The 22,550-nt window shown below is 41.0% G+C and overlaps 1 protein-coding gene and 1 pseudogene across 2 annotated transcripts in view; both read left to right on the forward strand.

Moving 5' to 3' along the window:
* The window catches only part of LOC115873492, an 89,492-nt pseudogene extending 75,144 nt beyond the window's left edge, over positions 1 to 14,348 (forward strand).
* PPP2R2B (protein phosphatase 2 regulatory subunit Bbeta) overlaps positions 1 to 22,550 on the forward strand; it is a 569,986-nt gene that overhangs the window by 155,364 nt on the left and 392,072 nt on the right. The gene's annotated exons all lie outside the window — the stretch shown is intronic.

A 22,550-nucleotide genomic window follows, 5' to 3' on the forward strand; every position in this document is an offset into this window, starting at 1 on the left:
TTATCTATTTCACCTTGCTTATGATAAAAGGTCCTTTTCAGGTGAAAGAAGAGATAGCAGTGAATCTTTGAAGGCTTTGTAACATTCAAAATGTCAATATTGGTTTTAAATGATTGCATCATTTGGTGAAATAATGATTTGTGCCAGGAATGTCATGAATTATAATTAATTTACATATGCATTAAAGTCCACTCTCAGAGCAAACCTTTCTCTTTCAAATAGTGGAAATTAAATATTAATACTTGGTGTGATTTCATTTATATATAGTTAATATAATTTCCCAAAGCCACCTGCTCTCTACCATATGTCATTTTCTCTGCTGATTCTGTATAACCATAGATCTGTAGTTGGGTTAACTGCGCTGAAAATTCTACCAAAGGCTTCATAAGTGGAAAATTGAAAGCATTGAATTAGTTCCACTTAAGTAGAATGAAGATAGATCGAGAAGTAAAGGGTCTCATTGCTTTAAAGGGTCTCATAGATTGATACATGAAAGGGTCTCAGAGTTAGACTTTAGTCACTGAGCTTAAAGTTTTGAGCAGTAATAGAAATATATTTCTTACATTTATGTGAGATTATGTCTGAGTTTACCAAATTCGCCAGGTCTCACTTCAGTTTCATCTTTTCAGAATAGAGACCGTCACATCAGGTCTTTAAGACCTCAGACACTACATGGGATGTAGCTTCACTACATGGGATGCGTCTCTGGAGAATTGCAAATATACATTGTCTAGAAATGATTATAGCCCCAAAATCAGAGGATGAGCATTGTAATGGGGATTTTAGCAACAGTACTCTGGGCAGAATGTGGTGTCTTGTTACGTAATCTCCCTATTGATCCTATGTGAATTTATTCCAGATTTTTAATCTTCTCTGCTTTTTATTAGGTTGTGGTCCCTTTTTTAGGCCATTGTTGATGGGGGCTTGCTTGGTGTCTGCCCCAGTCTTGTCTATCTATCTGTATAGGGAAACTGGGATTGAAGGAAATATGAAGATAGTAATGGTATTGATGATGACCTGGAACACAGAGGAAAAGGAAGGGGGTTGGGGAACCAGCATCAATGCACAAAAGAAGAGGTGAAAGTTCCAAAGCTGATTGTGACAATGGTTGCACAGCCCTTCTTCATATGATTGAACTTTTGAATGATAATGTGTTAATTATAACTCATCTTTTAAAAGAAGAACCACATCAGGGCTTCAGGTAATGGGAAATAGGAGGTGGGGAGATGGAGGGAGTTGTTGTTTTAATGTGACAAGTCTGGACGTGAACTCATCCGTACATTAGAATAATCACGGATTTATGATCAGAAGGGCAACATTACCCAATGACAAAATTCAGAAGGTGGGAGAGAAGGGAGAATGGAAGCAAGAAACACAGAGAGGAAGTAGGATTGCAATGGCTCATTGAAAGGATTACAGTGGATAAGCTGAGTCACAATGGGCATGAATTGTTCAATATAAACCTGGTGATCTGCTCTGTAAACCATCACCAAAGTCACAAAACAATGGTTTGCTTGTTTTTTAAATTATGGTTTAAAGTTAAAAAATCATTGAGAAACAGGAATTGAAAATATAAAATGATCTATATATAAAGAGAGTTTTAGAATATGTACTGGCCTCTTTTGTTCCACTCTCTTTTTCTATAGAGAATGTATTTATATATCATTGACTCTATAAAAGTATTTATGTAGAATTAATATCCTGTCAATAATGAGTTTTCTCATACATAAATATACTATTTCACTTCACTCTAATTTTATTTGAATGTTCATATATATTTCTGGAGACATTTATGAAAATAAATACATTCAACATACGAATAGACGACTACTTTTGTAAATCCTGGTGTAAACACAGTTATGCACTGGGCTGCTAACTTAGTCAGCAGTTTTAACCTACTAACTACTCCAGGGGAGAAAGACTTGACTTTCTACTCTAAGAAAGAGGTGAGGTCTTGGAAACCCACAGCAGCAGTTCTACCAGTTCTCACAGGGTCACTGTGAGTGAGAACTGACCCAATGACCGTGATTTTGGTTTGGGGGTTTTTGGGGTTTGTGAGAATTTCAACTAGTATACCATTCTTATGATTAGCTAAATGATAACATATTTAATTCTTATTTGAATTCTAAGTATTCATTTCTAGAATCTAGAAATACGATTGGTTTTTGTATGTTGAATTTGTGTCACATAATAATGCCAAACTTTCTAAGCAAAGAAACTTTTCTAAACAAAGAATGTCTTTGGTGTTGCCATGGGTGTTGGCTAGTGTGGAAGTTGTAGGTCATGTGACTCTTCACTGAAATAGAAAACAATAAAAAAATCTCAAGGATTCTTCTTTCTCTGAAACAGGGACCTTTCCACTGGACAGTTGCATATGAACAATACCTTTTCCAATGTGCCAATCTTTTCCTCTGCCTACTCTCAACATCCCAAGTTGTTAACAACAACAAGAACATCTACTTAGCAGTCTTTTGCGTTAAGCACTCAACCGTATGCTTCTAAAATCACAGCACAGTTATCCTCTTAGCCCGATAAAAGCTCAGCCTTTCCTGCCAAGCATTTCACTTGGTGAGCCAACAGGTTCGCCAAAGGACAACTGCTTCCAAAAATGGCCTGAAACGAAACAAGTATAACAAGGCTGAGTACAGTTAGCAACATTTCCTCTTCAAATGTGGATAGAATTTGAACATACCAGTATTCAGTCTCCAAAATGGCAAGGGATGTGGCTGTCTTGTGTCTTACTCTATTTCGATATCATGCAGTGCCTGGTACACTGGTGATACATATTAAGTGTTTGTTGTCGAATGAATGAGTGAACAAACTAATGAATCAGCACGCTAACGACTGAACAAATGAAAGAAGGAAAGGAATTGTGAACTACATCAACTCTTTCAAATGAATATAATAACTCAATGTGCCTCCTCCATCAATACTCTCCCTCGCCGTGAAATACTGGTTCTCTGCTTTCCCTTTCACTACTAAGGGTTGTTACTTCTCCTCGTTCTTTGGGTCTTAAAGAGTCTGAAAGTTGATCACTGGCTCCTCAACTTGATAGGATCCCTCTCCTTCAGAGATCCTGTACCTCTCTTAGGAAACTTACTATATGCTTTTTTAAAATTAGAGCTTGTGACAGAATACTGAAAAGGACCCTGCATGAAAAAAAAAACATACTTTTATTCATCTTTATATATCTAGTAGGCATTGGGCTGCTAACCACAAAGTTAGTCATTCAAACCCACTGATCTCTTTGTGGGAGAATGCCAGAGCTGGCTCTTTCCATAATGATGTACAGTCTCAGAAACTGTAGAAGATACAGAGTTTCTACGACTCAGGAACGACTCAGTGGAAGTGGATTCACTGCTCGTGTAGTTGTTTTAGTCAAGTTTAGCATGCTGTTATTCTAGGTGCTCAACAGGTATTTATGAATATAAAGATGAAACAGGATGAAATGGGACCTGAGTGTGGCCATGCAGAAGGGGGCATTGAGGCTCACATCTGGGGGGAAATAGCTTTAACAGCTAGTAATAACAAATAAAACGAACTCATACATAAGGTTGTACATGCCCTGTCCTTGAATGAGGCTAGACCTTGATAGGATGGGGCAGTGGTAACATTACTTTGATATCCTTCACCAAATAATTATATTGTATCCACTGATTCCACACTACTGTGCTGAGTAAAAAATGCCCGGCAAAACAGAAAGTGTCCCTGCTTTCTTTGAGCTTCAAATCTAGTGGAAGAGACCGACGTATTGTTACTATTGGGTGCAATGGCCAAGCCATCTTGACTTAGGAAGACATGCTAATAATTGTATACTTTATTCTCAAACAACATGAAAGATCGCTGAATGGGTGAGGCAACATGATTAAGCTGTATTATGCGATATAATACATTTTGAACAGAAACTTTAAGCATGTACTGAGCGCTCATTATGGGCCTAGCCAAGTGCCAAGTGCCAAGTGCATTTTGTGAATTATTTCATTTTATCTTCACTCCATTCCTAGGAGGGAGGTCACTATGCTCAGCATCCTTTTGCAGATGAGGCAGTTGATGCTCAGAGATCAGGGCTAGAACTAGAATTCGAAGCAAGCAAGCCACAACATTTTGGGAAGAAGGCGTTCACTTTCAGAGTCCTGCAAATGCCCAACCTGCCCTCGCACAGCCCAGAGAGCAGGTGCCTGCACACATTTTGCACCGTCGGGCCCTCCCTGTGTCACCCTCATTTCAGCTCTGCGTGACGCAGCTTCTCTTGAGCATCACAGTTCACAAATGATCGGATTACATTTGAACCAGGTGCTGTACAATCTTTAAGATGATTTTTTTTCTATCTTTAAGCTTCTCTGAAATTCTAAGTACATACCTTTTGCCTTCTACATTGTTGTGCTTTTATAAAAATGAAATAATTTGCACTGAAATATAAACGTCAAATCATCAATAACTGGACACAACTAAAAATAAAAACTGATCAATTAGAGAATTTGTCCCAGGGAATAGAATATGCCATTATTATTTTGGAGTTAAGATAGGTTGAGTCAAATATTTTAAAAGCAAACAGGTTTGCCCCATTAATTTTCAGTTAACAAAATTAATTTTAAATCTTCTGACTGCAATGAAATAAATGGATGTCAATCCCATATGACGCTACTAGAGAGAGGGAGGGGATAAAGGGGAACTGATATCAAGGAGTTCAAGAAGAAAGAAAATGATGATAGCAGCAATTGTCCAACTATGCTTGATCTAATGGAGCTATGGATGAGAGTTCCTAATAAAATGGTTTTAACAAGTAAATAAATGCAATAAGGAATTGATTGTTGGCACGCTAAATGCAAGGTAGTTGTTACTGCTAGTATCATGACTGACTACTATTTGAGGGTTAAATAAACAACAAATTCAAAAACTTAAAAAAAAACTGGTAGAGAAATTATCCCTGGAATACTCCTTAATCGGTTTGAGTTATTTTTTTTTCATTCCTTTTAGGTGTGATAGTAGAAATATAATGTGTTATCAGGGCAGGTATGATTGAATTATTTATAATAATGTGCAATGCTACCTAGAAACCAGAGCTTGGGGACTCTTAAATCTATTCTAATTTAAACAGAATCAGCAGGCTGGAAAGGACCCTGACTCTTCTCAAGATGTGTCACAGAGCGTGACAGAGGACACGTGGGGTGTGCAGCACAGTGGCAGCTGCAAGTTGACCTTTCGGCAAATTTAATCTGCAAATGGGTTCCTGTTTAGGAGAGGGGGTGCCTCCCGCTGTTACGGAGGTCTCCTTCTCTGTTTTGGAAAGCCTGGTTTAAAAAAATCATGCCAGAGCATTATGCAGATGGCGTAACTAACTAGGAGATTGTAGAGGCAAATAATTAGATTTTGAAATGAAGGACTTTAGTGACCTCTTAAGAGGAGAGTAATACGTGCATACTGGCGAGATGTGAGGAAAAGCTCTCTGAGCATCAGGACAAGGAGGGGTCATAGTGTCCTTCTGTAAAGTGTATTGCAGTTGGCGTGAGTGAAAATCCAGCAACCCCCCAGGAGCTTGATTAACTGAATTGAAGAACAGCTCTAATTTTAATACTCAGTTGCCGGTTCTTACCTGTGGTTTTAATACGAGAGCTGTCATAGTCTAGGAGGATGGATGAGTGCCTCGTGGGGTCCCAAGTAAGTCACTTAATCTCTCAGTGTAAATTTCGATTGCGGGAATTGTTGGTGGTAGAAACAGCACAGGTCACTGACCCTGTTTCTGCCTATGACCCCTCGCTGCCCTTTCTTCCCTCCGGGGAACGTCTCTGCCACTGTCGCTTCTCTGTGGACCATCTGCTTTCTCTTTGGAGACTGGCTCCAGGTGCTGATCTGGGAATCCTTAAGCAAACCCACAAGGTTAAGAGTATGGGTTTCATATTGAGGGGAACCTGGAATTGAATCCTAAGTCCGACTCAAACTAGCGCGTACCTCTGGGCAAATTCCAGAACACTCTTGAGGGCTCGGGACCTTTTTTTAACCAAGAGCCATTTGGATATTTATAACATCATTCCTGGGCCATAAGGGCCAAGCATTTAATTAACTCACCCCTAATGTCATGGTTAAAGAGCCCGGGTGGCATCGTGGGATGTGAACCATAAGGTTGATAGTTCAAAATTGTCGGCCACTTCGCAAGAGGAAGATAATGTACTCCTGTAAAGTCTCCGAACCCCACAGGAGAGTTCTACCCTGTCCCATAGGGTTGCTATAAGTCAGAATGGACTCTGTGCTCTGTGTGTGTGTGTGTGTGTGTGTGTGTGATGGCTAGAATGTTTCTCCTCGGTAGGCATGTGATACTCGCTGGTAGCTTTGATTTCTCGGGCCTTATACTCAGACTGGAATTTCTCCATCCCTTCCTTCTTTGACTATCAGCTTCTTCAACTATAGACGGAACAGTGATGTGAACTCTGTGGGTTAGAGCGGTCTAAACTTCATAGAGCCTTTATTTCTCACCGAGCCCCTGTAGCTATTGCTGCTGGTTGCCAGACCACATGACCACCGATATGTTAAACTGTAGAACTGCTTCCTAGGGCTTTGGGGCTGTAATCGTTTTACAGAAGCGCATTGCCAGGCCCTTCTTCCCAAGGCCTCGAGGTGAGTTTGACTCTCTAAACTTTCGATTGCTCAAGCTTATCTAACCATTCCCTTAGTAAGTAGTTAGGTTCAGACACCGGAATACATGCCCCCACCCACCCAACTTGGTAGCCAATTTGAAAAGGGATATATTCAAATAATCATAGAAAATGTATTTTTATTTGATGTTTTAGTAACCACAATTATTTACTAATGGTTTTGAACATTGTGGATTCGTGAAACTTGGCTTTAGATTGAACGGCACTATCCGTAGTTCCTGTTACAATTTGTGTGTGTGCCTCACTCCACAGTGGATAGCTCACAATTACTACAAGTGTTGTTAGGTGCCAACAAGTCACTTCCAACTCATTGAGGCCCTATGCCAACAGAATGAAGCATTGCCCAGTCCTGTGCCATGCTCACAATTATGTTTGAGCCCAGCGATGTCCATCCATCCTATTGAGAGTCTTCCCGTTTGTCACTGCCCCACCACTTTACCAAGTTTGATGCCTTTCTCCAAGGACTGGTCTCTCCTGGCAAGATGCCCAAAGTTCATGAGATACAGTCTCGCCCTCCTTGCCACCAAGGAGCCTTCTCTCTGACTGTAAGGTAGTGCAGAACTTCAAAGGGGTAGAACGTTGCAGGAGTGTGGGAGAAAGCAAAAACTGAGTTAAACTGAGTTGAACCTCGGCAGACAAACAGCATTTACATAGGGCAAGAGAGAAAGGCTCTCCCAGATGAAGGCACTTGGCACCCGTGATGCTTCAGTCCCCTCTTATCATTAGCTCTGTCTGGCTTTGTGACGGCCAGACAGAGATAGATGGATGTTCTTGAAGCCTGTCCTTTCTATGACAACACTGGTCAAAATTCTTTGACTACCTGCTACATGAAGATTTCTGTGATGAGAATCTAAGCAAAGCTTGACGACTCTAATACGGAAGGCATTCATCTTGACCAGGGTTCCAGAGAGACTCTGGGAGAAAGTGCTGCTTCAAGTGACCCTGCAGGAAATGTCAGGCAGATGGCTAAAAACCTGCAGTCACAATAACTCAACCACTCACAGCTTTGTTTCTGGATTTGAACTTCCCCTTCTGCTGATGGCAGAATGTGCTCTTGTTGACACCTGGTAATGCAATTGTTGGTTTGTTGTTTTAATTTAAATTGGTACTTTAAGATCTACATAGTCAATTCTATACCTACCCACATAGCCTGTCTTTCTTCCTTCCTTATCAGAGAGGCATGCTTTTGCTATCTTTGGTCTTCCCTGGGCCAGCTAAGCAACATCTCACCTTTTGCTGGTGTTTGGGATTGGCCTCTACCCCACTATGCCCCATCCACTGGGTACAACTCAGCTGGTCGCTCCCCTGGGTGTTGCTCGTCTAACTATCCTCATGACTCTTCCTGTGGCTCTCCTTTGGGAGCAATCGGCATTTTAAAAATCAGCTACGTAAAACAAACAAACAAATGCATTGCCATCGAGTAGATGCCACCTCGCAGCAACCTGACACCCTATACCCTATAGGTAGAGCTGCCCCTGGGAGTTTCTGAGCCGGTAACTCTTTCCCAGAACAGAAAGCCCTGGCTTTCTCCCAAGGCGCAGCAGGGATTTTAAACTACAGACCTGGCAGTTAACAGCCCAACATAACCACGATGTCACCAGAGCTCCCCAAATCAGCTATATGAGGTATCATTTATATGTTATAAAATTCACCAGTTTTAAATGTGAAATTCAGGTGTTTTCAACAGCAGCGTACAGTCTTATTACTACCACTATAAGCATGATAAACAGCAACATTCTCCAGTAGAAATTTAATGGGAACCACATATGTAATTTAAAATTTACTGGTAACAACATTCAAAAAGAAAGAAAAAAAATTAATTTTAACAATACATTTTAGTTAGCTTAATATACCCAAATATTACCTTTTTGGCATATAAATAATATAAAACATTTAATGACATACATTCTCTTTTTATAGTCTGTGAAATCCGCTGTATATTTTATACTTGCAGAATATTTCTTTTCTTCCCCACTTTTATTTATTATTTTAAAGCATTTTATTGAGGGCTCTTACAGATCTTATAATAATCCATACATCAATTGTATCAAGCACATTTGTACATATGATGCCATCATTATTTTCTAGACATTTACTGTATTTTCTATTGATCCCTTGGTGTCAGCTCCTCTCCCTGCCCACCCTTGTGGCCCCTTAATAAATTATAAATTATTATTATTTTCATATCTTACACCAACCGGTCTCCCTTCCCCCATGGTTTCTGTTGTTCGTCCCCCCTTCTCCCTGTCCTCCTGGTATTGCTACTCTCATACCTACTCCTGGGTTCCATGTGTCCTGAGCTCTTATCTGTACCTGTGCATATGCTCCGGTCTAGCCCACAGTGAAAGGCAGGACTGGGGTCATGATAGTGGGGGTGAGGACGCCTCAAGGAACCAGAGGAGTATTGTGTGTTTCATCAGTGCTTTACTGCACCCTGATACTTGCAGAATATTTCAATTAAACTGCTAAATTGTTGTTAGATATATTTGATTTGTAATTAGATTTTATAAAATTTAGAATTGAAAAGGTAGATTCATGTGCCCAAGGTGTTTTAAACATACTTACAAGTTTTCCTTTTAATTGGATTTGCATCGTATTTAACTAAAGCATATAATTAAAACTTCACTTCCTTGGCATACTAGTCATATTCCCAATGTCCAGTTGTGATGTGTGGCTAGGATTATTGTATTGGATAACACAGAAGACATTTCCACCATCCATAAAAGTTGCCTTCTACTCTTTAGAAATCAAACACCTCCTACCACTGTCTACCAAAGATCTGGCACCTGTCATTATAGTTGTGATGGTTAGATTTTATGTTAATATGATGGTACCTGTATGGAGGTAGGGATGGAGTGCAACGTCTCTATCAGATAACAGCTTCAGATGCTGGGCATATGACCTTTTTTTATAAGAAAGACACTGGGGACTTTTCTCTCTCTTGCCACCCTTCACTTTCCTGTTTGCCTGAATTATGTGTCTGGCTTTGGGGCTTGTGGCCCACAAGGGACACTTACCCTGAGAACTGTGCCCTGCCATGTTCCTGCCGACTTTGAATCTATGTGACCCCACGTCCACCAATCTCTGATCTCCTTGCTTCTCACTTCACTTTCCTTCATTGGGGGTGGGGGAACAGAAAATATTAAAACTGGAATGAATTTAAAATAGATAAAAAAGAAGATCCAATGATAAGGTGCTACATTTTAAGCTAATAGCACCTGTCATGCTTGACTTTACAATGTTCTCTGTTTAATAGCAAAGATGCTCACATCCCTGGACTGTGGTCAGAGGGGATTCACTGGAAGTATAGTCTATGTGGGGACTCTGAAAATGGATTTTAGGTTTTCTCTATGCTCAGAACTTTTTTTTTAAACCATTCTATTAGGGGCTCATACGACTCTTATCATAATCCATACATACATCAATTGTGTAAAGCACATTTGTACATTCATTGCCCTCATCATTCTCAAAACATTTGCTCTCCACTTAAGCCCCCGGCATCAGGTCCTCATTTTTTCCCCTCCCTCCCCCCTTCCCATGAGCCCTTAATAATTTATAAATTATTATTTTATCATATCTTGCCCTGCCCGATGTCTCCCTACACCCACTTTTCAGTTGTCCGTCCCCCAGGGAGGAAGTCACATACCTACTCTCCCTCTACCCTCCCAGTATCGCCACTCACACCACTGGTCCTGATGGGATCATCTGCCCTGGATTCCCTGTGTTTCCAGTTCCTATGTGTACCAGTGTACATCCTCTGGTCTAGCCAGACTTGCAAGGTGGAATTCAGATCATGATAGTGAGGGGAGGACAGGGAAGCATTTAGGAACTAGAGGAAAGTTGTATTTTTCATCGTTGCTACATCGCACCCTGTCTGGCTCATCTCCTCCCCGAGACCCCTCTGCAAGGGGATCTCCAGTGGCCTACTAATGGGCTTTGGGTCTCTATGCTCAGAACTTAACTCTGATGTCATTGCCTCCTCCAGATTAAAATCTTACTATGTATAATCCTTAGATCACACAGGCTGGTATGCGCTTCCTCCATGGGGACGTAGTTGACACCTCTCTTGGATGACTGCTTATTTTACAACAAACTTCTAAGGTGCTATTCTTTCTAATTGTCAGCCACTGATTTTTTCACCAGAATTTGCTATAGCACCCATATCTTCAGTGATCTCTCCATGAGGGTGAGTATCAAGTAGGGTCATGTGACTAACATTTTGTATTTCTACCAGCATCATAGGAGAATTTCATTTGGTCTATATCCTTACCAACAATTATTATTACAGATCTTTAATTTTCGCAAGTATAGTGTTTCCTTGTGGGTTAAATGTGCATTTCCCTGATGACTAGTAATGTCGAGCATGCTTCTGTGTGTTTATTTGCCATTTTTGTAGATCATCTTGGGTGAAGTATCTGTTCAAATATCTTGCCTCCCATATGTATCAGGTTGTTTTTCTTATTGAGCTGTAAGAATTTCTTATATCATTTGGATATGTTCTTTATCATGTAGGTACATGATTTATATATTTTTGTCCTAGTCTTGGCTTGGATATGGCTTTTAAAATCTGATTGCCAAGGTTAATGCTGTATGCTACTACTGAATGTTATCCTTCAGTAGCCTCTGGTGTCCAGATCTACCAGTGTGCTCTCAAAAATTGCTGTTTTGCTTTGAGTCATAAGAAATTTAATAGTCATTTGCACCCTATGCTGAAGTTATGGATTCTGAGCCAATACCCTCAGTATAGGGTGCAAGAAACTATTAAATTTCCCATGATTCAGATAAAAACAATTTGATTAGACAAGTTTTATCCAAGACACTTACAGCTTCTCTCCTTTCTACTGTAGCACAAACCTTCCACTGCTATCTGTCGGATTTCCCGCAGCCTCTGTTTTCCAATACCTAACTGTCTATTCCAGGACTTGGTTCAAAGAGGATTGATCAGAGAGAGTCAGGAGACTTCAATATCTAGATTGAGCTGTTTGGCCAAATTTTGATATCCTTTGATAATGTTTGATATCATCAACTTGCATTCTTCCCTTAAAAGATTTTCTCTTTCTTTTTTTTCTAAATCATTTTATTGGGGGCTCAGGCAGCTCTTTTCACAATCCATACATACATTCATTGTGTCAAACACATTTGTACATTTGTTGCTATCATCATTTTCAAAACATTTTCTTTCTACTTGAACCCTTAGTATCAGCTCCTCATTTTCCCCTCCCTCCCCCACTCTCCCTCCCTTATGAACCCTTGATCATTTATAATTATTTTGTCCTGTCTTACACTGACCAATGTCTCCCTTCACCCTCTTTTCTGTTGTCCATCCCCCAGGGATAAAAGGTTTTTACATACAATAAATTACATGCTTTCAATCTTTTGATCATTGGCACTTAATTAAAACCAAGCATTTGGTCTTTACTCAGCCCACAATCTCCTAACAACAAGGCTGATTAATATCCCTACTATAATTTATGAAAGAAGCTAATAAACAAATAAACAAAAAGTACTCTGGTCTTTCTGTTTCTGCTTTCTCCTTGAGTTCGGTACACAAAGAATACCATTTCTGCTGCCTGTTTGGTGAACACAAGGAAAAGTAAGGAAGAGGATCCCTATTGATTCTACAAACTATTTCCCTGCTTCCATTGGCGCTCAATAGGCAAAGAAGTATCTGAGAGGCCTGTCCTGCCAAGACAATTATATTACTGATGATTCTGAGTCAGGAAAGCCCAAGCATTTTGGGGCATGACAATAATAATGGTCATTAAGCTGATCATGATGCTGGCAGTACCTCCCAGTTACTGTGGGTGTACTATATGCAATTCTGGCTTCAACATTTTACATCTAGTAGCCAATAAGGTCGATAGCTATCTCCATTTCGCTATTGAAAAACTGAAGCCCACATGTCATTAATAGCAGCAGGATTTGAACTCTAGATCAACCTTATTTTAAAGCATATACTTTTAACTAATGAGAGGTTTCTCAAGCTCCTTGGTCCTAAGTGTACTGGATTTTCCAACAGAAATAGTGAGAAGAGTTATATACGTCTTAATCTGCTTTAGACCACCTGTAAATCACTTTGTCTGGCTTAATGGAGAGTTGATTTCTCAAATCTGCTTCTGCTTTCAGTCTCTTGTGCTAGCTACGTAGCTTCTAGAAAACGCCACTGTCTGGCAAGATGATGCCACCCAGTGGCCGCCACCATTTTTGTTGAGGGGCAACTGAGCAGGTGACCCCGCCAAGATGGCGCCCACTGCTCCAAACACGTGGTTGTGGGGAGAGGAGGGCGGTACTTAGTGGGCGGTTGTCCTGCCCTGGAGGCTAGTGCAGCCTAGCCCCAGGGGTTGGATGCTCCCTTACCACCTCCGTTTCTTTTGTTTTCTCCTGGTTTCATAAACAAGCTGCTTTAGCACTCTGCCAGTGTGCTCGCTGGGGTTTGTGTTTTTTTCCTACAGCTGGTTTTCCTTTGCCAAAGCCTCGGCCAAAGGCATTCGAAAGCCAAGACTGAGTAACTGCTCGCTTTTGTCTCCAAAGGCCTTTCAGCAATTCCGCCATCACCCGTGCGTGGTACAGCTCCTGGTACAGGCCCACTGTGGCAGTACGTGTCCAGCCACGGATCCCAATTTCCCTATGATGGTCCCTGAGCCAATTGATGGATCTCTGCTCCCCTTCACGGGTTCAGAAGAGCGCTCATGCCAGTGGTCACCTTTGAAGGCTACTGGAATGCCGCTCCAAGCAGTAGTCTCACCTTCCGAGTTCCGGTGAATTACCTGTGCCAGTAGTTCCCTCTATAGTAAGGTGACCAGACGTCCCGCTTTGGGCGGGACAGTCCCGATTTTTAACAATTTTTCCCGCCTCCCGCAGCATTTTTAAAAAGTCCTGATTTTTGGAACGAATGCACAACAAACTAGGGTATACAATTTTCGGCTGCCATGTGGCTATTTCACCAGGATATGAGTTTTATCAATGGTGTCCCGCTTTACCAATGTTAAAATCTGGTCACCACGCCATTCCCAATGCTTGCTGTCTAGAAAACAGTCAGGGCCCAGTTTGCAGGCAAAGACTGGGGTCCAGGACCCCTCCCTCGGGCAGGGGCATCTGCTCGAGGCTCCAGTTTCCAGCAGCCTAGTGGCGTGCTCTGAAACCGCAGTCACTCACCTTGAAGCATTGAGTTCTCGTGACTTCTCCGCTTTGTTTTCTGGATGGCTCTTGGAGGATCGCTCCCCCATTATATCCGGTCCTCACCTTCTTCCCTGGACTCTGGGCACCATTCACAGGTGAAACCGTGGGAGCTGTTGTACCCAGACCCCTCGGAAGCAGAGCATACAGACCAGCACCCCTGACAGCTGTTGGGGGTGTTTCACTGCCACCCCAGGATAGATAAGTGCTCCACAGAAAACCTACCTCAGACCCTCACCGTCTTTAAGCAGTAAATGCTTTTAGAACATTCCTGTGTTTAAAGCAAACTAGCACCCACGCCTGTCAGTGCTGACATTTCCTCTTTTCTAAACTAGTCATGACATTAACCCCCACCTCCAAGGGCACTGCCATCTCACAGCCGTACCCCTGTCTCCCCTAAACTCTCCACCTGTTTTGTTTCTTCCAGAAGTTCTCAGGTTACCAATGTCTCTGAGCCAAGTGTGCCAACCCCAGGATCACCAGCTCCTGGATCACCCCAACCTCATCCACTGTGGGCCCTGAGTGGACAACCCTTTCCAACAGAGTAGGAAGGGTATGGACCCAAAGCCCCACTCTGTGCCCCCTTTGCCAGCAGGAAGTCTCTGTGCCCCCTTTGCCAGCAGGAAGTAGCTAGAGATATTGCCCAGTTCCCCAAAGATTTGGGTCCATACCCCTTAAGTGGGGAAATGTTAGGAGCCAGCCCAGGGACCAGGGTGTCAACTGGGCATGTTCCAAATTCGGGTTCTGAGCCAGGGAGGGTGGTACACTTAGGTGGGCGGGATACCTGGGTGGGTCTCGATCTAGGCCAGGTGGGCTTAATTCAGCCAATGAGGGTCAGCCAGTACCGTCGACCACGCCTCCCAGCGGAGGGCCCTGAGAGGACTGGAACTTCGAGACCACCAGCTGCTCCTCCGTGGCCATGGTGCCACACAGCTGGGCCACAGTCTCTCTCTCTCTCTCTCTGGCTTATGTTCAGTCTACTCTAATGCCTGAAACATCTTCTATCCTTTATAAAAACCCACTTGGATCACAAAAAATAAAATAAAATAAAACTCCACTGTAAACTCACGAGAGAATGAGAGTAAAAAAAAGGAAAATAGTATCCTGGAACTATTATCAAGGGTACTTTGTCCAGCAGACTGCCTAGTGGAATCTTAGAGACCTCTTGAAGTGCCCAGACCACAGTCTGAGAATTATTGGGTTAGAACAATAATAAAAGGGAGTTTCAAAAGGCTCATGAAAAACTTCCATATCTTTTCATTTCATTTTCTATGAGCTTTTTGAAGCCCCAATTCCAGTACAGTAAAACACTATTATATGGAGAGGGAAAAGTGAGCTACAATTCAGAAGTGCAAGATAGGATCAGATCATAGAAGGCGAATGAACAAATAAAGGTATTTGGATGTGTTCTGAAAGCAGGGGGAAGCCATAACTTTGTATGGGGACGATGAGTCTGGCAATGAAATGGGTAGCATAGATTGGAAACAGAAGATAATAGAGAAAAAGCAACCAGAAAGAACATTATAAAGAACCAGTTCTAGAGTCACAACTCTGACTCAGTCAAAATTATTTTTATTGTGGTCATTGCTGTCAAGTGACTCCCAACCCCTGGTGACCCCTTTTGTGAGGGCATAGAGCTACTCCCTCTCGCTTTCAAGGCCGGGGTCTCTCACAAGCCTTTCCCTCTCCTGGCTGACTAAATTAGAACTGTCAACCTTTTGGCTAGCATTTGAGAGCTTTACCATTTTCACCATGCACCCACCACCATCAAGTCTGTAGGACAGAGTTGGGTTTCTGAGAAGGTAAATCTTTATGGGGCCCAGACAGCCTCATCTTTCTCTCAAGGAGCCACTGGTGGGCTTGAATCACTGACCTTGATGGTAGCACCCCTGTCTGAGTCTAATGATAGTTGAGCTATCTGTAGAGCATGCACATGGAAATATCCAGAACCATACATCAATTCATGTTCCTCCTGTGGTTTAAGTTTTTCAAAGGTTTTACATCACCCTTTGGGTTGTATTCTAATTTTGTCCAATAGCCTATAGGCCTTATGTGTTATGAATTCAATTGCTTATTTGGGTTTTTTTTTTTGGGGGGGGGTTTGTGTGTGTAAGAGAGCTTTATATAAAAGAGCCATTGTACATTAAGAAAACATTCCAGCCCAGTCCAGATCAAGTCTGTAAGTCCAATATTACCCCATATGTCAATACTAGCTCATAAATTCCTCTTTAGACTCACACAGCCATGCAGTGATGCTGAATGCAGGAAGATCACAGTAGTGGGTGGAAAATTTTGTGGATCCACTGGTGGTGGAAGCATCTCAGTTCTGGCGTGGGTCTACACGTGGCTCCTCCAGTTCCAGGGCTCTGGCTGCATCAGTGTAGCTCCATGTGGCTTGTCAACAGGAAGACCCGCTTATTTGTTTTAATTTGGGTTATTATCTCTCTCTTGCTTACAGCAAATACTCTACTTCTTTGAAAAACCATTTGAGTATTAGCGCTGCTAGTCTCTTTTCTTAAAATACCCCACCCATCACATCAACTCTATAACATAGCTGAATTCTTTGGGTCAGTGAAATGTCATTTCCCAGGAGAGCCCTTCCTGGGGTTTTCTATCTGAGTAAGTTTCCTATTACCTTGCATGATCTCTCTCACCAAATTCTATCTATTTTCTTCACTGAAGAAAGCTTCATGAGGACAAGAATTTTATATTTCATTCATCAATGTTGACATAACCTCTAGCAGTTATGTCCTTGAGTAGAATAAATATTTATTCCATGACTGCATGAACAGGGCTCAAGAAATCAGATGAAATAGAAATGCTGAAGGAGTCTTTTCCTTAAGTTGACTTAATTTATACTTTACTGCTAATAGGTCAGCAAATTCTAATAGAAACTTCTTGATCTTATTTTATTTCAAAAGTAGATATGCCTCAATTTACAAAATCCCTCCAACTGTATATGTGGAGTGTATGAGTCTGGATTCACCAGAGAGCAAAATCATATAGATAGAGATAGAGAAAGGAATTTACATCAAGAAAATAGTTCATACAGTTGTAGAAGTTGATGAGTCTAAGTCCAGGCAGGTTCTAAGGCTGTGAGCCAGATGTTCGGCTAGCATGTTCTGTGGGGGATGACAAATGCAAGATGTCAGGAAATCATAGTCTGGTGGCTGCAGAGGCAAAGGAGTCTTAAGGTCAGCAGGTTAGCTAATAGGCTGTGACAACTCCCTGGGTGAGCAGACAGTATGGCTGGCCATTGGTTCAAATCCAAAGAAACTGAGGTCAATGAGCCAAATGCAGGATCCAGGCAGAGAAAAAAAGCAAGTCTTGTTTTCCACTCTATAGGAAATGGTCCACTCCTCGAGAAAACTTTCTTTCAATTGGTTGTATTAGAGTTTTGACCTGAGTAAGATTTTTGCCTCCCACCCTAATCTTCTTTGTTGTTGTTGTTCATTTCTCTTCTTCTTGAAAACACCTTTTTTATTTTATAGGGTAAAAAATACGTAGCAGAAAACTTGCCATTACAATTTTAAAAATTAGTTTGCTCATTTTTAATAATTTCAACGATACAATTCATGTATCATACATTTCAATAACTCATTCACATTCATAAGAATTATGTATATTTTAAGCATATTTAAGTGTAGAATTTAGTGATATTCATTACATTCATTATATATATGAATGTAATATTTGTATTACATATCTATAATATATTTTACATACACACGTATTTATATACAGATTCACACACACAGATATATTTAACATAATGTGCTATACATACATATATATGTATTACATATGTAATATTTATTAATGTATGTATTATATATATACACTTTAGATATCATTTTTTTCAATCATTTTATTAGGGGCTCATACAACTCTTATCACAGTCCATACATACATCAATTGTGTAAAGCACATTTGTACATTCATTGCCCTCATCATTCTCAAAGCATTTCCTCTCCACTTAAGCCCCCGGCATTAGGTCCTCATTTTTCCCTTCCCTCCCCGCTCCCCTAATCTTCTTATGATGATCGGCTGTCATTACATTGTGTTAGGTCAGGTAATGGGGGATAGTTGTTTTTGTTAGGTGCCATCAATTTAGTTCCGACTCAGAGCAACCCCATGCACAATAGAAGGAAACATTGCACGGTCCCGTCCTCACAATCGTTCCCACACCCCAGTCCATGGGTGCAGCCACTATGTCCATCCATCTCGTTTAGGGTTTTCCTCTTTTTTGCCGCCCTTCCACTTTACCAAGCATCACACTCTTCTCCAGGGACCGCTCTCTCCTGACAACATGCCCAAAGTATGTAAGACAAAGCCCTGCCATCCTTGCCTCTAGGGAACACTCTACTCTGGCTGTACTTCCACGACAAACTTGTTTGTCCTTTTAGCAGTCCATTACACTTTTAATATTCTTTTCCAGCACCCCAATGGGGGATTACTAGGTGTTAATTTCCAAACCACTTTCACATCCATGTTGTGAGTTGTAATATAACTTTTGAAAGTTGCCAAGGTAACAACGACATAATACTCCTTTTCAAAGGGCAACAGCTTACCAATTCCTTCAAAGTTGCAGTAATGGACGACTCTCACTGTTTCCCTCCTGCAGAGAATTCCCTGTAAGCTTCTCTGCCTCTTACAGCTATTTTCTGGGAGAAGAATTGCAGATGGATGTAGGTTCATTTTCTGGCTCTGTGCCTTACACCTCACACATCAGGTTGACCTATTAGAAGATCTCATCTGTGAACAGTGAAGATGGGCATGCTTCTCTTAAACCATTGTTAAAGTGTTTATTGTAAAGTAGCAAAGGATGGCATAATTCAATGCATTTTAGGAATTCCTCTTTATCCTTGCTAGTTTACAATTCACAATGATGGTGAAGTGGGTGTGGGTCTTTTAATAATAACTGGTATAAATACCCAATAATGTCCTTTAAGCCTTGAAAATGCAGTTTTCTTCATCTGGGGGAGATGTCTATGTTTCTGTGATAAATTTCTTTCCTCCTGATTCCCTACTTCAGCCTAGGGTTTCTTTGGTTGGGCATTGGGTTTCATAGGGGAATCCCTCAGTTTTATGATCTCTAATGTTTTGTTTTTAGTTTTTGGTCTTAACTTTTCTTTGGTGTTTTTGTGAAAGTTTGCGCAGCAACTTAGGTTTCTATTTTACAATTTCTATAGTTTGCTTATTGTTTAAGAGATTTCCTTGACTAATTTACATAGCTATTTTTCTTTATCTTTTCCATAGTATCCTATTCTTGGTTTGTAGGTTTAATACCTTTTAAACTTCATATGCACTGATTAAGGTTTATTTTATGTTTGTCATTAAAGTATTTTCTTCCTCTAGGATGTATTTTTCTGTTTCCTTATCTTAGCCTCTTCCTTACTCCACATTATAGGCTTTATTTAATTGTCTATGTCTTATGTGGCTCACTATATGTAACAATGAGTCAAGAGAACAGTTAAATGACCATGAATAGGGCCTTATCAACTGACTAGGTTCATTGTAAAATGAACTGAAAGGAAGCTGATAAGGCATTTTGTGATTGCTAAATAATAGAATGTAGAGCACTTCTCCCTGGGACCCAAGTCCCACCCTAGTACATAGTCTACCTCACATCATTACTGTTGTTGTTTTTATAAAAGAAGAAGACCCTTCCTTTGTCTCTTCCCAGAATAGAGTGGGAAAGCAGTTGGCAAGTTGAATAACAATTCTTTTAAAACCAATTTATCTTACAGCTCTCATCACAATCCATACACCCATCCGTGTGTCAAGCACATTTGTATATATGTTGCCATCATCATTTTCAAAACATTTTCTTTCTACTTGAGCCCTTGGTATCAGCTCATTTCCCCCTTCCCACATCCTCCCTTCGCTCAGGAACCTGGATAATTTATCTTTTTTTTTTTTTTGTATGTCTTACACCAACCACTGTCTCACTTCACCCACTTTTCTGTTGTCCATTCCCCCATCATTGTGATCAGTTCCTCCTCTCTCCTCCTACCTTCCCTTCCCCTCCTGGTATCACTACTCTCATTATTGGTTCTGAGGGGTTTATCTGCCCTGGATTCCCTGTGTTTCCAGCTCTTATCTGTACCAGTGTACATCCTCTAGTCTAGCCAGATTTTTAAGGTAGAATTGGGGTCATGATAGTTGGGGTGGGGTGGGGAGGAAGCATTAAAGAACTAGAGGAAAGTTGTATGTTTTATCGGTGCTATACTGCATGCACCCTGACTGACTTGTCTCTTCCTTGTGACCCTTCTGTAAGGAGATGTCCAGTTGTCTACAGATGGACTTTGGGTCTCCACTCCATGCTCCCCCTCACTCACATTGATATGATTTTTTGTTCTGGGTCTTTGATGCCTGATACCTGATCCCATTGAAACCTCATGATCACACAGGCTGGTGTGCTTCTTCCATGTGGGCTATTTTGTTTCTCAGCTAGATGGCCGTTTGTTTATCTTCAAACCTTTAAAATCCCAGATGCCATATCTTTTGATAGCTGGGCACTATCAGCTTTCTTCACCACATTTGCTTATGCACACATTTTGTCTTCAGAGATCATATCGGGAAGGTGAGTATCAGAGAATTCTAATTCTTTCTGTACTCAGCACCATCAGGGCTGATTCTGGTTCCAAGAAGCATCTTGTGTGTCGCTGCTCCAAAGCACTGGATGCTGGAAAAACTGACTGTTGTGTTTGCTCGTCGAACATTCGCTGGTGCCCGCAAGCCAAAAGAATGTCTCCTGCTGATCATGTTTTAAAGAAAAAGACTGAAGTGTAGTCTGACTAAACACGAAGTTAAAGAAAATTGCACACCGTGGTTCATTAAGATTGATGGCAAGATCTAACCTGATATAACCTACCCCACTGGTTTTACAGATGTCGTCAGCATTGACAAGACTGGAGAGAATTTCTATTAGATTCATGACATGAAGGGTGGCTTTGCTGTTCAACGTATTACACCCGAGGAGGTGAAGTACAAGTTGTGCAAAGCAAGAAAGGTCTTTGTGGGATAAAAGGGATCCCTCGCCTGGTGACTCATGATGTTCACACTACCTGCTACCCTGATCCCCTCATCAAGGTGAATGGCACCATTCAGGTTGATTGGGAGACTTGAGTGATTACTGATTCATCATTTCAACACTGGTACAGTGTGTGTGGTTACTAACCTGTGAAGGTGCTAACCTGGGAAGAATTGGTGTGATCAGTAATAGAGAGAGATGTATGCCCTGGCTTTTTTGATGTGGTTTACATGAGAGATGCCAATGGCAATAGCTTTCACACCAGACTTTCCAGAATTTTCCTTACTGGAAAATGCACCAAACCATGGATTGCACTTCCTTGAGGAAGAGGTGTCTGCCTCATCACTGCAGATGAGAGAGACAAGAGACTGCCTGCCAAATGGGGCAGTGGGTGAAATGATCTCTCGGTGGTGTGAATGAAGAGATATCTCAAATAATAAATCAGCATAATATTTTTTTAAGTTGAGCAAAAGGGTAGATGAGTTAGTATATCTTTGCATATATTTTTGCATAGTCCTCCAAATTTTCAAGTCTTTATATCACTTCATTTCTGGTGTATTTCAGCCCTGAGGCTCTCCAAGTGTCAGCAAGGCAGATGGGCGTCTTTCTTAGCTGTGTCTTATTGTTCATCTGTCACCATCCTTCCACCTACTTTTGTCTTCCCCCAGCCATGCTTTGAAATCCATAAGGCGCTTAATGGCCCTCCTTGTATTCTGGTCCTTGCTGTGATGTTATACCTGCGTTGTTCCTTTACTACTGGTTTAAATAAAGTTAGGGGGAAAAAAGAAGTGATAAGTGCATGCTCAGTTCATGTTTGCTCTTTTTTCCCCTGCTTATCTGAAATCAAGGACAGACCATTACTTTTTAAGAAGCTAAGCTAACTTTGCTGAGTCGGTCCACTTCTGTATCCTGGTACTCTGATTTTAAAGTAAAACAGCTATCTTCTATGCCATGTCGAGCCTTAGCTGATTTGCAATAATACTGAAGAGTTGTTCTGCTTTCATGCATTGACAATCCTCCTTTTGATGAATGTGTAGGTGTGTAATGGTCTTAGTAATACAGATGTGAATCACCAAGAAACAAACAAACTAATACAGATGCGAATCACCAAGAAACAAACAAACAAAAAATGAGCTTGAAATTTTTTAAAATTTTTAACAAAAAGCTCAAGAAATTCTTTATAGTTTCAGAAGTTCTCATTAGCTTAGGAATTTTAACCTGAGCACAATTTTTGAGAGAGAGAATGCTGATGTGTGTTTTTTAAAGCAATATGGGATTCATAGTTCTTTGTCTTTAGAGCATTTTTAATATGTACTTACTAATGGGCCTGGAACAGAAATTTCCCTGGGAAAATGTAAGTGAACCCATCATAGAGTATCCTGTTAAGAGTCAAATAGTGTTGGATTCAAATCCCAGACCTGCCTCATTCTACTAGTTCTAAGGTAGCTGACATCTTTGAGTCTCATTTGACTCAATGGTAAAATGTTGCTACCAATGCTTCTTTATAGGGAGGTGTGTTAATCTGGGTTGGCTAGAGAAACATTCATAGACACTCATCTGTGTATGAGAAAGGGGTTTATGTACAAGAGCAGTAGAACATTGAGAAAACATCCCAGCCCAGTCCAGATCAAGTCCATAAGTCTGATATTTCCATATGCCCAATACCATGTCGAATACCAATCTATAAA

Source organism: Echinops telfairi, unplaced genomic scaffold (genome assembly GCF_000313985.2).
Source record: "Echinops telfairi isolate 266 unplaced genomic scaffold, ASM31398v2 ScPeMD7_7469;HRSCAF=8507_0, whole genome shotgun sequence".
Classification (NCBI taxonomy): domain Eukaryota; kingdom Metazoa; phylum Chordata; class Mammalia; order Afrosoricida; family Tenrecidae; genus Echinops; species Echinops telfairi.